At 39.8% G+C, this 17114-nt stretch overlaps 1 non-coding gene across 1 annotated transcript; it reads left to right on the top strand.

The window, feature by feature from the left end:
• Positions 1-5739: 5739 nt before the first annotated feature.
• LOC106566516 (uncharacterized) lies at positions 5740-9210 on the top strand. The gene is made up of 3 exons (XR_014379989.1): positions 5740-6176; positions 7742-7873; positions 8172-9210. It is a non-coding gene; the product is annotated as an uncharacterized LOC106566516 (transcript).
• The last annotated feature ends 7904 nt before the right edge of the window (positions 9211-17114 follow it).

The raw sequence follows: 17114 nt of genomic DNA, 5'->3' as shown, positions 1-17114 counted from the left end.
CGTGTAACAACACCTGCACAGGATCGGTACATCCGAACATCACACCTGCGGGACAGGTACAGGCTGGCAACAACAACTGCCCGAGTTACACCAGGAACGCACAATCCCTCCATCAGTACTCAGACTGTCCGCAATAGGATGAGAGAGGCTGGACTGAGGGCTTGTAGGCCTGTTGTAAGGCAGGTCCTCACCAGACATCACCGGCAACAATGTCACCTATAGGCACAAACCCACTGTCGCTGGACCAGACAGGACTGGCAAAAAGTGCTCTTCACTGACAAGTCGTGGTTTTGTCTCACCAGGGGTGATGGTCGGATTTGCGTTTATCGTCGAAGGAATGAGCGTTACACTGAGGCCTGTACTCTGGAGCGGGATCGATTTGGAGGTGGAGGGTCCGTCATGGTCTGTAGCGGTATGTCACAGCATCATCGGACTGAGCTTATTGTCATTGCAGGCAATCTCAACGCTGTGCGTTACAGGGAAAACATCCTCCTCCCTCATGTGGTACCCTTCCTGCAGGCTCATACTGACATGACCCTCCAGCATGACAATGCCACCAGCCATACTGCTCGTTCTGTGCGTGATTTCCTGCAAGACAGGAATGTCAATGTTCTGCTATGGCCAGCGAAGAGCCCGGATCGCAATCCCATTGAGCATGTCTGGGACCTGTTGGATCGGAGGGTGAGGGCTAGGGCCATTCCCCCCAGAAATGTCTGGGAACTTGCAGGTGCCTTGGTGGAAGAGTGGGGTAACATCTCACAGCAAGAACTGGCAAATCTGGAACAGTCCATGAGGAGGAGATGCACTGCAGTACTTAATGCAGTTGGTGGCCACACCAGATACTGACTGTTACTTTGGATTTTGATCCCCCCTTTGTTCAGGGACATATTATTCAATTTCTGTAGTCACACGTCTGTGGAACTTGTTCAGTTTATGTCTCAGTTGTTGAATCTTGTTATGTTCATACAAATATTTACACATGTTAAGTTTGCTGAAAATAAACGCAGTTGACAGTGAGAAGACGTTTCTTTTTTTGCTGAGTTTAGTTATATTGACTACGTCCGCCCTAACTCTCTCATGAACGTCTTAATCGAAATTACGGATTGCCTCTTATCCGCTCATCGTTCCCTTATGCCATACTTTGCACATCTCAATTGTCAGTAGAAACCACATTTGTTTGAACAAGTCAGCCATGTCAGCTATGTTTTTTTAAAAGGCTGTAAATGAGGCTGAATTAACTGTTTCGCTGCCAGACAAGGCTCCGCTGATTGCCAGGTGTAGCAGGGGTAAGGTGTTGGGACTCTGCTGTTTGGACAGCTTTATGTAGGACCTAACAGTTTGTGCCAACCATTTGTCACCGGTATAGTGCAATTAATGCATTGTTTCGTGTTGTGCTGTGTTGTGTTGTGTTGTGTAGTGGCTTTGCTGGCATGCATGCATTTTTTGGGGGGAGTTTGCCCCACCAAGATTTACATGCTAAAATCGCCACTGCCTCTATTAATGGTACCAAGTCAGACACTCCGCTGTGTATGGTGCCATCTGGGACCATGACAGTCACCCAGCTGCTGTTCTCACAACATTGCACTTTCAATTCTGATGATCTCCTGCCTGCTGTGACCGGTCACATTGAAGGTCAACATTTTTATAAAGCATTATACATGCATTTATAATATGTTTTGAATTATTGTCCCAGGCCACTCAGAAGTCTTCATTGTCAGTATATTTTATTATTGTAGTAAATTCTTGAAATTGTGAATGCCCCACATAGGTGAGCTATTCCTGGGAACAGTGATATATCTGTTTTTGACATGACATCACAATGAAGGCTTCTGAGTGGTCTGGGACAATATTTCCAGGTAAAAAAAAAGCAACCACAAGGAGTTTCAAAATACAGATTACACATTTTTTGGGATAGTAATTAGGCTACACTGTTGCTGCATATATATTACTATATATATTACTAACAGCCTTGCAGTGGTGGAAAAAGTACCCAATGGTCATATATGAGTAAAAGTAAATATACCTTAATTGAAAATGACTCAAGTAAAAGTGAAAGTCACCCGGTAAAATACTACTTGAGTAAAAGTCTAAAAGTATTTGGTTTTAAATATACTTAAGTATCAAAAGTAAATGTAATTGCTAAAATATGCTTAACTATCAAAAGTAAAAGTATAAATCATTTCAAATTCCTTATATTAAGCAAACCAGACGGCACCATTTTGATGTTTTTAAATGTACGGATAGCCAGAGCCACGCTCCAACACTCAGACATAATTTACAAACAAAGCATGTGTGTTTATTGAGTCCGCCAGATCAGAGGCTGTAGGGATGACCAGGGATGTTCTCTTGATAAGTGGGTGAATTGGACCATGTTCCTGTCCTGCTAAGCATTCAAAATATAATGAGTACTTTTGGGTGTCAGGGAAAATGTATGGATTAAAAAGTACATAATTTCCTTTAGGAATGTAGTGAAGTAAAGTACAGATCCCCCAAAAACTACTTAAGTAGTACTTCAAAGTATTTTTACTTAAGTACTTTACACCACTGCACCCTTGATAAAGATGAGCAATAATGGCTGTATAAAATAAATAATTCAAATATTGATCTATATTGTATGCAAAGAAAATGGGGAAATTATATTACGGTATTTTATACTAATATAATTGCTCAGAGAAAGAGATTTTGTTTGATAAGTCATTTTCTCTCAAAAAGGTAGGGGTGAAAATGATTGACACCCCTAAAGATTCCTAGAAATAAAGTAGTCAAAAGTTTAGTATTTGGTCTCATATTCCTAGCACTCAATGAGTACATCAATCTTGTAACTCTACAAACTAATTGGATGCATTTGCAGTTCATTTTGGTTGTGTTTCTGATTATTTTGTGTCGACTAGAAATCAATGGTAAATAATGTATTAGGTAATTTTGTAAATAAGAATATTATAGGTTTCTAAACACTTCTACATAAATGTTGATGGTACCATTATTACGGATAATCATCAATGAATCATGAATAATGATGTGTAAGTAAGTTACAGAGGGTGAAAAATCATACCTCCGAGACATGTTAAGATCCCTTTTATTGTTAATGGTGAGAGTTTAGCATGTATGATCTTTGACCCACTGTAACTTTCTCCTTCTTTATTATTCATGATTCATTTAGGATTATCCATAATCATAATAGCATCCATCTTTTAATTACTTTATTTCAAAGAATCTTTAAGGGTGTCAATCATTTTTGGGTGAAAAAAACCTGTTACTAGTTAAACAAAATCTATTTCTCTGAGCAATTGTGTTGGTATAAAAATAATATAATTTCCTTTTTTTTTTTAACCATACAATATAGCTCAGTATTTGAATTATTTATTTTATACAGTCATTTATGATCATCTTTATCAAGGGTGTCAATAATTTCAGACCCCACTGTATTACTGCCATACAGATACATGTGTATAGTTTATTTGCGTATTATTGAAATTGAGCGTGCCACAAACAGGTAGGCAATGTTGAAACATAACCGTTTAATAACAGAGAGCAAGCCATGAAACTGTCTCCTTCATCTCACTTCAGTGGCTCTGGTTTTACTCGATCATCAGGTCATAATGAAGTGATTCAGAAGCACGTTTTCATTCTGTCTTCTCCATGAGCACGGGATCATTATATAGTCCAGTGGGTTTAATTCATGAACCTGACGTTTCAGTTTGTTGGTAGTCAAGCCTCTGCCATCACACGAACGTTTGAACGATTCTTTGAAGTGTTCCCTGCACATAGCTACCCTTACAATGCATTTCACCACCTCTTGTCCTTGATTAAGATTGTAACAGGAGAGATTACAACTACGGTATGTGATTTCCTGCTTGTAATTCTCACACTCCGTTGTTGAAAGTGTATTGGACAGCCAACGTGCTGAAACACAGATATGTTGGGAGTTGCCCGGATGTCTTTGTCAGAGCCACGATGTGTGAGGTAACGTGGTAGCCATGCCAAGGCAAGGTGGGGGTACTGCTATGGTAACTCTTCCATGTTTTGCTCTAAGTTTAGTCCTGAATACAACCCGTGACTTAGGAGCAGCTGCCATGAAAAGGTTACAGCCTCTTCTTTTATGGCACTTTGGAAATAGCCATGCCACCGACTCACCATGTTCTCCTCTTTTTTAAATATAACATGTTCATACAATGACAGAGGTATTACTGTAAATGTGTGTAGTGTTAAAATCATAACCGGCACATCATCCCCATCATGTACAGTATGTTCTCTACTGTTTGTGGCAGTGAACATGGTGACTGATTATTCATACTATGGATAGAGGGAGAGAGAGAGAGAGAAAGACAGATCCACAATTTTTTTTCCTTCTTTTTTTCCCCCTCAGTGTTCTCTGACAGGCTCACTTGAAAACATTACGTTGGTATGATATGCTATGAAAATAATAATTGGCTTAATTGCATATGTGGTGTAAAATATATAACCAGATAGTATTTTTCATTGCTGTGAGTGCCACTGCCAATACATACCCCTCATCATGATGGGTCACAAGTTTAGCCAGAGAGAATGGTTTGTTGTTAACCTCCTAAGCAGACAGTCTTCAGAGATGACACATGGACTTTTAGAGTTCCTCCGTCGACACGAAAGGTATAGTTGCCGTCTAAATATATTTTATGATATTTGAAATCTGAACACTGCACAGGTAAGGTAAACTATTTGCTGTAAACGGGTTGATTGTGAAGGGATAAAGATAATTGCCAGTTTACATTTCCTGATGAGGAATGTCTAGTGTCCTCTGGAGAAAGAGAAGGGGCCTGAAGCAGCTTTGTTAATGTGTTACAGGTAGAAGATCTGTCTTTCTAGCTAAAACAGGGACACAACATTACGGACAATAACATCAGAGACCATATAAAAGCAGTAGGGGCTATCAAGGGTCCTTGGGTCGTCACAACCCTGGTTTCATGTCCACGCCCTGGCTCAACCCTAGCCGTAACCCTAACCCCTAGCCTCATTTACAATCCAAATCTATTGGGGAAATCTGGAGGAAACCTGTCTGCAAGTCAGGATGCCTTTTAGTACCAATTTACCAGATTTTAGTACTAGTTTAACTGATCGTGTTATAATGAAGAGTTTACAGATAGCCTCTGCATTCTCAAAGGTTGTACTTGAAACATGAAGATAGCATATTGATACAATGTCTCTCCCTAGTGGCTACATGTCCAAGCATCACAGAGGGATAATTTTGTAATATTCTTCACATTTAAATGGACAGCATTGGATGTTATCAGTTATCACTCAGGACAATTTGAATACTACACAGCACTTAGAAGTTTGAAATTACTTTGTCTAACAGCATATTTTAAATTATAAATAGGGAGTGTAATTTTATTTAAAATAATATTCCTAATAGTATACGTATATCATTCGATTTCAGATAGACTAGGCACAATAATGAATTAAATTATTTGTTTGTATTTTCATTCCCAAAGCATGACTATGTCCTTTGTGTAAATGCATCTTCCTCTATTGAGCAGCTACTCTGTGGTGAAAGGCATGCAGACTGTTGTATAGACTGTTCTTCTGCCCGAGAGGTTTGTTTGAGTTCTTTGTGCCAGGTGGATTAGATCGATTCACTGGATAACACTGTGTCCATAGAAGGATAGTGCAGGTTGGTGTTGCAGAGACAAAAGCCAGGTTTCATCATGTAAATATAGCTAATGGTCTGCGGTGCTCCCTTCACAGGCTCAGACAACCTGCAAGTAAACTGGTGCACATTGCTTTCTACCTGATCATTTATTATAATAAAACAAATTGGACAAAGTTCAGACAGTGTTACCAAACTTAATGTACCAGATGCAAAGAAATGTACTGCATACGGTATGTTCAACTGAGTAGTTCCTCTTGGCAGTAAAGCTGCTAGCACGGCTTGTTCTTGTGAAGCGGATGCAATGAATAACTGTGAGAGGCAGTTTCCGCCCTTGCTCTCTTTACCTGTTTTTTTTCTTCTGCTCTATCCTTTTTAAAAAGTCATCTTTTGTGTGGATAGTGTGGGAGGGGTGGATAAGGATGCTTCAGAAAAAGAAGAGTTTGATTTTCAATGAAAGCTCATAGAGGCTAGGGAGAGTGGTGACATCGGTATGGAGAGAAGAACTGTGAAGACCGTTGAGAGAATAATTATCCACCACCACAATCAACAGGTAAACAGCACCATATTATTATTTATAACCAAACACTTTACAGATAGACACAGCCTTTCCAGATATATTACAGTTTCTTTGAATCATAATTTCTTATTTGTGAGGGCTAGGATTAGGTTAGATTAGATTTTACCAAGTCATCCTACCATGCTATTTAGGGCTAATATAATAGCCTTTGAACACTATCAAAATATATATTCAAAATGCACCTGAAGGGAAGTTGAATTCTGCGTTTTAACATTTTGGCTCCACTGTTGGAAAATGTAATAGTGAATCCCTTGTACAGACATATTTGGCATGGACATAACCACTGGATGGGAAGTGACTGAGTTGACTGTACAGCTGTCAGAAACCTGCAAAGCAGTATAAAGAGTGACTGATTACTTCCAGAATTATCTCATGAATACTGTAATGACAGATACTGGACATTTCAGTTGAACACCTTTTTAAAAAGGATTTGGCTGGTTAGACATTAGTTCAAAACACTTTAGAATATGAAATATGTGCTACTCTCAACATAATAGTAAAGATTTACATTTGTGTTTATTCTAGAGGTTGTGGTGATTGTGATGGACAGTTCTGTGCATTGTTCAGTGACATAGCCAGGTTATGTTTAGCCAAACAACTTACCAGTGTAATTGGATTGGTTGAATAACCTTATTGCCTTTCATTTGAATGGTGAATTAATGATTGCTGGTCAGATAAAGGAGGCATCGTATTTTGTACAAAGCCTATTGAAAATGCCTCTGGTGAAGGAATTCAGGAAGAAAGGATAGGTCATCACAACAGTGTCTGATCTGAGAGAAGCTGGGAGAGTGACTGTGTTATAGTTTGGCAGATCTAAGCTTCTTTACACTGCACTTTACTACAAATATATGTTGCCATACAATTATGTGAGAGCCATTACCTTGATGCCTTGATGTTTACAGCTATCATGGCACATTCTTCCGATATTAAGTATTGAAATGCTTTAGCAGAGGAACCCTGAAACATGAGACGGGATCAGATGATTGAATAATTATTTTCCAAAATAAAGCAATGAGAGCCAGAGCCTGTATGAACGGTTACTAATAATATGTGGGGGTGTTTCAGGGCCTGTATGAACGGTTACTAATAATATGTGGGGGTGTTTCAGAGCCTGTATGAACGGTTACTAATAATATGTGGGGGTGTTTCAGGGCCTGTATGAACGGTTACTAATAATATGTGGGGGTGTTTCAGAGCCTGTATGAACGGTTACTAATAATATGTGGGGGTGTTTCAGGGCCTGTATGAACAGTTACTAATAATATGTGGGGGTGTTTCAGAGCCTGTATGAACGGTTACTAATAATATGTGGGGGTGTTTCAGAGCCTGTATGAACGGTTACTAATAATATGTGGGGGTGTTTCAGAGCCTGTATGAACGGTTACTAATAATATGTGGGGGTGTTTCAGAGCCTGTATGAACGGTTACTAATAATATGTGGGGGTGTTTCAGAGCCTGTATGAACGGTTACTAATAATATGTGGGGGTGTTTCAGAGCCTGTATGAACGGTTACTAATAATATGTGGGGGTGTTTCAGGGGATCCATTTCTGAGGTGCGGGTGGCTCAGCACTGTCGTATCATGAGACTTGTAGCTGTCAAGTGTATCGGCAAGAGGGTGCTAAAGGGAAAAGAGGGCATGTTGGAGAACGAGAATGCAGCGCTCCGCAGGTTAGTGTCATGTTTAACAAATACAAAACTTTTTTTTTTTTTTTACCAGAATCATCCATCCCAACATGGTGGCAATGGAGGAGAACTTTGAGACATCATCAAAACTTTATTTTGTTATGACTCTGAGTGGTGGAATCTGACTTTAGATGCCCAGTAATTATGTCATCTAAGATTGATTGTGCATCGCTTATATTTCACATTGCAATAGAAGGCTTGTCCCCGCACCAAGAAAAAAAGTTAAGTCAAATAATAAGTGAGCTACGGTGTTTACCTCTAAATGAAAAGCTTGTCACAATAGTGTTACAGGAGGCAAGTTTCTGGACTGTATTCTGGAGAGGGGGAGCTACACAGAGAGATGCCTGCCATGTCCTACTGCAGGTTCTGGAAGCAGTCCAATAACTCCACCAGCTGGGTATCGTGCACAGGTACCAGAAAGTACAACTGTCCTCTAGCTGTTATAATATCACATGTTACTACGTACACCTCTTGGAGGGAACGCAACACCCTGCTACATCTCAACTCCCCGTGGAGTGAAAAAGTATGTGATCTTAGGTGCGGGGAAGGACGACAGACAGAAAAATACAATTTACAGGGAATTTATTCTTCCTTAATACGGTAAGGTGGGGAAAAGGGGCTGGACGGAACCAAAGAAAGTACAAATTAAAGAGTCCTCTCTCCTACAGTAACTTCCCTGCCTTCCCACTACTTACCTAATTTTTAGCAGCACCTGGCGCACACTAACCAAATACAGGGGGGGTGATCCGCCCAGGTCTTACCTAGTGTGCATAGATAAATACTACGGATGACGTATGCCCGTAGGCTTCTTGATTAAACACTCCCAAGGCGCGTTCCCCCCCCGGAACAAATGAAACAGAATATTTACCAATACTTTAAGTGAAAAATGTAATTAACCAAAAACACTAAGTCCTATTGGCATACACATACCTCTGAAGGCGCAGCTACAAAATAATACCGCCAAAACTTTTACTGACCGCCACAACAATCAACACAGGACATAAAAAGAAACTCTCTCTCTGACAAAGGAGCACTGGGTTTTATCAAGCTGTAGAAGGAGTTGGTAATTGAAGAGCCAGCTGTTTCCCCTGACGAGAGGGAGGGGTCAGAGCTACAATCAGCAATGGGGCCGACCAATCAGCTGCGTGAGGAATCCAGGAAGCCATTCCCTGAATACACACATACAAACCCACAACAACACAGAAACTGGGGAACGTAACAACTTTACACAGGGACCTGAATGTACAACTGTCCTCTAGCTGTTATAATATAATTTAACGCATGGACCCGAAGGTGATCTGTTTTATAGTTTGGTAGCAGTGTTAAATGGATAGATAGATAGATAGATAGATAGATAGATAGATAGATAGATAGATAGATAGATAGATAGATAGATAGATAGATAGATAGATAGATAGATAGATAGGGTAAGATAGATAGATAGATAGATAGATAGATAGATAGATAGATAGATAGATAGATAGATAGATAGATAGATAGATAGATAGATAGATAGATAGATAGATAGATAGATAGATAGATAGATAGATAGATAGATAGATAGATAGATAGATAGATAGATAGATAGATAGATAGATAGATAGATAGATAGATAGATAGACAGACAGATAGATAGATAGATAGATAGATAGATAGATAGATAGATAGATAGATAGATAGATAGATAGATAGATAGATAGATAGATAGATAGATAGATAGATAGATGGGGTAAGATAGATAGATAGATAGATAGATAGATAGATAGATAGATAGATAGATAGATAGATAGATAGATAGATAGATAGATAGATAGATAGATAGATAGATAGATAGATAGATAGATAGATAGATAGATAGATAGATAGATACAGCTTTATTGTCAATAAACCATTGTGGACTTTCTATTATTATTATTGTTAGTATTATTATTGTTATTATTGTGATCATTATTATTATTGTTATTATTATTGTAGTTGTTGTTATTATTGTTATTGTTGTTGTTATTATTGTTAGTATTATTATTGTTGTTATTATTGTGATCATTATTATTATTGTTATTATTATTGTTGTTGTTGTTAGTATTGTTATTATTATTATTGTTGTTGTTGTTATTATTGTTATTATTATTTTTCCTCCCAGCCTGAGAACTTACTATATCAAACTTTGTCTATAGATTCCAAGATTGTCAGTGACTTTGGCCTGTCCAAGTTGGAAGAGCAGTGTGCTCACCACTGCATGTGGACCCCCTGCTTATGTGGGTGAGGATCCCCAAATACATACATCCCATATGAACCCTCATCATGTAGAATTAAAGCAGTTTGAACCTCACACATAAACCCTCTCTTTAATTTTGTGTGCAGCCCCATAGCTTCTGCAGCAGAAATCTTATGACAAAGAGGTGGACCTATGGGCTCTGGGGGTGATCACCTACAGTTGAAGTCGGAAGTTTACATACACTTAGGTTGGAGTCATTAAAACAAATTTTTCAACCACTCCACAAATTTCTTGTTAAAAAACGATAGTTTTGGCAAGTCGGTTAGGACATCTACTTTGTACATGACACAAGTTATTTTTCCAACAATTGTTTACAGACAGATTATTTCACTTTTAATTCACTGTATCACAATTCCAGTGGGTCAGAAGTTTACATACACTAAGTTGACTGTGCCTTTAGACACCTTGGAAAATTCCAGAAAATGATGTTATGGCTTTAGAAGCTTCTGATAGGCTTATTGACATCATTTGAGTCAATTGGTGGTGTACCTGTGGATGTATTTCAAGTCCTACCTTCAAACTCAGTGCCTCTTTGCTTGACATCATGGGAAAATCAAAAGAAATCAGCCTAGACCTCCACAAGTCTGGTTCATTCGTGGGTGCAATTTCCAAACGCCTGAAGGTACCACACTTGTCTGTACAAACAATAGTACGCAAGTATAAACACCATGGGACCTCGCAGCCGTCATACCGCTCAGGAAGGAGACACGTTCTGTCTCCTAGAGATGAACGTACTTTGGTGCAAAAGTGCAAATCAATCCCAGAACAACAGCAAAGAACCTTGTGAAGATGCTGGAGGAAACAGGTACAAAAGTATCTACTGTATATCCACAGTAAAACGAGTCCTATATCGACATAACCTGAAAGGCCACTCAGCGAGGAAGAAGCCACTTTTCCAAAACCGCCATAAAAAAAAGCCAGACTACGGTTTGCAACTGCACATGGGGACAAAGATCACACTTTTTGAAGAAATGTCCTCTGGTCTGATGAAACAAAAATAGAACTGTTTGGCCATACTGACCATCGTTATGTTTGGTGGAAAATGGGGGATGTTTGCAAGCCGAAGAACACCATCCCGACCATGAAGCACGGGGGTGGCACTATCATGTTGTGGGGGTGCTTTGCTGCAGGAGGGACTGGTGCGCTTCACAAAATAGATGGCATCATGAGAAAGGAAAATGATGTGGGTATATTGAAGCAACATCTCAAGACATCAGTCAGGAAGTTAAAGCTCGGTTGCAAATGGGTCTTCCAAATGGACAACAACCCCAAGCATACTTCCAAAGTTGTGGCAAAATGGCTTTAAGGACAACAAAATCAAGGTATTGGAGTGGCCATCACAAAGCCCTGACCTCAATCCTGTAGAAAATTTGTGGGCAGAACTGAAAAAGTGTGTGCGAGCAAGGAGGCCTACAAAACCTGACTCAGTTACACCAGCTCTGTCCGGAGGAATGGGCCAAAATTCACCCAACTTATTGTGTGAAGCTTGTGGAAGGCTACCTGAAATGTTTGACCCAAGTTCAACAATTTAATGGCAATGCCAATCAAATACTAATTGAGTATATGTTAACTTCTGACCAACTGGGAATGTGATGAAAGAAATAAAATCTGAAATAAATCATTCTCTCTACTATTATTCTGACATTTCACATTATTAAAATGAAGTGGTGATCCTTACTGACCTAAGACAGGGAAGTTTTACCAGGATTAAATTGTCAGAAGTTGTGAAGAACTGAGTTTAGATGTATTTGCTTAAGGAGTATGTAAACTTCCGACTTCAACTGTATATACTTTGAGTGTTTAGTAATGGTAAATTCTTCACATTTTACTTAAAGGGATACTTCAGGATTTTGGCAACGAGGCCCTTTATCTACTTCCCCAGAGTCAGATGAACTCATGGATACAATTTGTATGTCTCTCCATCCAGTAGGAAGGAAGTTGCCAATTAGCAAAGAGCAATGACTGGAAGTCTATGGGACTTCTATGTAGACTTCCAGGGTTAGTAGATAAATGGCTTCATTGCCAAAATCCGATCTATCCCTTTAATACAGACAAGTGAAAAGTTGTGTTGTGTTAAAAGGTTTTATTTGAGTGTTCTACCCTCTGTTTAATGACCACAATGACTCACATATGTACATGTTGATTATAAAGGCTGAATATGAGTTTGACTCTAAATCAGGTAGAGTATGTAGTTGAAGATACTGAGAGATCCTTTTAGCTAGCCTGTATTAGTTCTTTACATCTCACACGTATTAGACACACAATGTCATCCCTGTCTTGGCAATAATTACTTATTTTTCTTTCAGTGTGCTTTTAATTTTTAATTTTATTTATTTACAAAAAAAATATTTCTGTGTGCTTTTCTTTAGTCTTTAAAAATGTATGACCTCCTGAATGCTGCTTCCCTCTCCAAAATGTTCCGTTCAGCAATAGATTTCATTCCACGCATGTTGCAGAAAGAACCAGAGGATGAGGTACAATTGTGAGCAGGCCTTGAAGCAACCTTGGTGAGTTTAAAAATAGACTAGTAGCTATGTGTGTATTCCAAAGGAGGTTGGTGTCACTTTAGTTGGGGAGGAAGGGCTTGTGGTAATGGCCGGAGCAGAATCAGTGGAATGGTATTAAATACTGCATGGCCAGGCATGACTCCAATACCATCATTAAGTTTTCAGACGACACAACAGTGGTAGGCCTGATCACCGACAATGACGAGACAGCCTACAGGGAGGAGGTCAGAGACCTGGCTGGGTGGTGCCAGAATAACAACCTATCCCTCAACGTAACCAAGACTAAGGAGATGATTGTGGACTACAGGAAAAGGAGGACCGAGCACACCCCCCATTCTCATCGATGGGGCTGTAGTGGAGCAAGTTGAGAGCTTCAAGTTCCTTGGTGTCCACATCACCAACAAACTAGAATGGTCCAAAGACACCAAGACAGTCGTGAAGAGGGCACGGCAAAGCCTATTCCCCCTCAGGAAACTAAAAAGATTTGGCATAGGTCGTCAGATCCTCAAAAGGTTCTACAGCTGCAACATCGAGAGCATCCTGACTGATTACATCACTGCCTGGTACGGCAATTGCTCGGCCTCCGACCGCAAGGCACTACAGAGGGTAGCTACAGAGGGCTAAGCTGCCTGCCATCCAGGACCTCTACACCAGGCGGTGTCAGAGGAAGGCCCTAAAAATTGTCAAAGACCCCAGCCACCCCAGTCATAGACTGTTCTCTCTACAACCGCATGGCAAGCAGTACCGGAGTGCCAAGTCTAGGACAAAAAGGCTTCTCAACAGTTTTTACCCCCAAGCCATAAGACTCCTGAACAGGTAATCAAATGGCTACCCGGACTATTTGCAACCCCTCTTTACGCCACTGCTGCTACTCTCTGTTTAGCATATATGCATAGTCACTTTAACTATACATTTATGTACATACTACCTCAATTGGGCCGACCAACCAGTGCTCCCACACATTGGCTAACCGGGCTATCTGCATTGTGTCCCACCCACCATCCATCAACCCCTCTTTTACGCTACTGCTACTCATCATATATGCATAGTCACTTTAACCATACCTACATGTACATACTACCTCAATCAGCCTGATTAACCGGTGTCTGTATGTAGCCTCGCTACTTTTATAGCCTCGCTACTGTATATAGCCTCTCTACTGTATATAGCCTCGCTACTGTATATAGCCTCTCTACTGTATATAGCCTCTCTACTGTATATAGCCTCTCTACTGTATATAGCCTCGCTACTGTATATAGCCTCTCTACTGTATATAGCCTCTCTACTGTATATAGCCTCGCTACTGTATATAGCCTCTCTACTGTATGTAGCCTCGCTACTGTATATAGCCTCTCTACTGTATATAGCCTCGCTACTGTATATAGCCTCTCTACTGTATATAGCCTCGCTACTGTATATAGCCTCTCTACTGTATATAGCCTCTCTACTGTATATAGCCTCGCTACTGTATATAGCCTCTCTACTGTATATAGCCTCGCTACTGTATATAGCCTCTCTACTGTATATAGCCTCTCTACTGTATATAGCCTCGCTACTGTATATAGCCTCTCTACTGTATATAGCCTCTCTACTGTATATAGCCTCTCTACTGTATGTAGCCTCGCTACTGTATATAGCCTCTCTACTGTATATAGCCTCTCTACTGTATGTAGCCTCGCTACTGTTTTTCACTGTCTTTTTGCTGTTGTTTTTATTTCATTACTTACCTATTGTTCCCCTAATTACTTTTTTGCACTATTGGTTAGAGCCTGTAAGTAAGCATTTCACTGTTGTATGCGGCACACGTGACAAATAAACTTTGATTTGATTTTAAATACATCAAACATGGTTTCCATGTGTTTGATGTGATGCCATTCCATTGGCTCCGTTCCAGACGTCATTGTGAGCTGTCCTCCCCTCAGCAGCCTCCAGTGCTGTATTAGCTTCTATATCTCCTTTAGTGAGAATGGCCAATACTATAACATCATGTGTTTAGTCTACTTAAGTACAGAATTAAATGTTCTATACAACACAATTAATGGGTGCCCTGATAAATGGGGATATTTTCCATAGCCTATCATAAGGAAAACATATCCATGGCAGTTGAGTTTGAAACATTCATTCCTTTAATGCAAACAAATTCATGAAGTTCAAAATATTACATTTTCTTGATTTATCCTGTAAATCCAGGAATTTATTTTGATTGAATATCACCTTATTTCTTTTAGGATTTCAATGAAAAGCATCCTGTAGGTCTATCAGTATAACACATACAGTACAGTAAACCTACAGCATATGACTCCAATGTTCTATAATAATGGTGGTATTGATGGCTTGTTAATTGGTGCTGGACTTGTTGTTGAATCAGGATCTCTGGAGAATAACATACATGAGTCCGTCAGTGAGCAGATTCAGAAGAACTTTGCTAAGAGCAAGTGGAAGGTAAGCTTAGTCCTGCCTGGCTACTGTTTAAAATGTCCAGAACATCACACCATGGCACAGTATCTCCTATAAACCTGGAACCTGGATATGTTTCCTATTATTTTGGTTATGTGCATCAGCTCTTCTACGTGCAGGAATCCACTTAACTACAAGTCTGCATTGTGTTTTTCAGAGGGCATTCAATGCTCAGTAAGAAGAATGTAGCAGTAGAGGAGGTAACATACAGACCAAGGCCACACTGCAAGGTGAGGGACGAATGGCATAAATATCCCAACATCAACATCCCGCAGCAAACAGTCGCTACAGTAACCTGTGTTTTTTTCTCTTGCTTTACATTTATGTCATTTAGCAGATGCTCTTATCCAGAGCGACTTACAGTAATGAGTGCATACATTTTCATACTTTTTTCATACTGGGCCCCCCGTGGAAATCAAGCCTACAACCCTGGTGTTGCAAGTGGCATGCTCTACCAACTGAGCTACTCTGAGCTAACAAGCGATGCCCTTTAATCTATGTCTGGCAGAGAAATTACCTCAGAAGAATCCTGTGCCATTTATGGCATTTCTGCTCTCTATTGCCTTTGCTGTATGTGATTCATTGCAAATCCAGAGTGATGCAGAGTGATACTCTCCTTCGGCCAGCAGAGAGCGGTCTTAATCAAGCTTTTATTTCTGTTGTAAATTATCATTATTATTTAACGGTCTCATCCAAACAATGCTCAGAATCTGGTCTGGCTCCATACAATTTAGCAGCAGGACTCATTTGACTCATCAAGTGTAATTTTGTTGATACATAATAACAATATACTAATAGGCCTAGTATCTATTGACCATGCATCGACGTAAACAGGTTTTCTAATTATTTGATGCTAAGTATCCATAGACCCTTGTATTGTTCACTAATAAAAGCGTGTTAACACTGTTTTTTTCCCACTCAAAGTTTGATATTTGATCATTTTCTAGTTGAGTTTGACACAGTCATTAGAATTCTTGAATGTCTTGGGAACTGGGATGAATAAGAACACATTACATTGAGTACATCTTCAGAATTAAAAATGACAACCCCAACCCCAACCACAAAGCAATAAGGTAGGGTAGGGGCAGAATGCATATTGCCTTTGACAGCAGAAACAACCCATGCTTAACCTAAACTAATGAGACAGCTCCTTGAAAGCTCTCCGCTGTATGTGTGTTAGAGAGAGAGGCAGCTATAAATGTCCAAGTGACCTAAGAACCCATAACATCATCAGTGTGGGTCAGAATATAGCAGAGTGCCCTTGAACATGGAGTAGCTCTTTTTTTCATTAGAACAATGGTTTTAAAGCGTCATACATACAAACCCGTGTAAAGCTCACTCCTCTCCAGTCTGTCTGGTGTTGCTCATATCAGTGGGCATAAAGCAGTAAAGCAGCTCCTGCCTTTCCATCACCCTATGAAATCCTGGTTAGGACCAATCATGTGGAAACCTTTTAGTGTGCGCCAAAGCAATTATATATTAAACAATTTGAAAAGGGCTGCCAAGGGCACTTTACTGTGTTTTGTCAAGATGTTCCAAGGTGCAGAAATTGAGGTAGAACTCTGATTGGGTACCGCTGATGTCTCGCTGACCAATAACAGAGTAACCGTTGTAAAGATTCTTTTAAAAGTGCACACGCCTCTGTATGAGAGCCATGGCTAATACAGCAGGAAACACATAACTAATGGAGGAGGTTTTAAATCAACTGACATGGGAATGATGGAGATCATGGATGGCAGGTCCTAGTGTATAGAAAGCATGGTGTACAAAAGCCAACTGTTTAATGCAAATGACCCTAATTGGGTCACAGATACCTCAGGATGGCGACATCCTTCTCTGGCACACATGCATGGATACATGTTAGCTATTGTAAGTTTCACACTTTAGAACTGTGTTTACAGCAAACTTGGCTCATTTCCATAGTGCAAGCTGTCTCCCATCTGGTGTAACTCATTTTAATTAAGATGGGTAATTATCCGCCAAAAAT

The sequence above is a fragment of the Salmo salar genome, chromosome 13 (genome assembly GCF_965601325.2).
Source record: "Salmo salar chromosome 13, fSalSal1, whole genome shotgun sequence".
In the NCBI taxonomy this organism is placed as follows: Eukaryota; Metazoa; Chordata; class Actinopteri; order Salmoniformes; family Salmonidae; genus Salmo; species Salmo salar.
The sequence above is the reverse complement of the archived record's forward strand: the minus strand, read 5'-3'. Positions and strand labels throughout refer to the sequence as shown.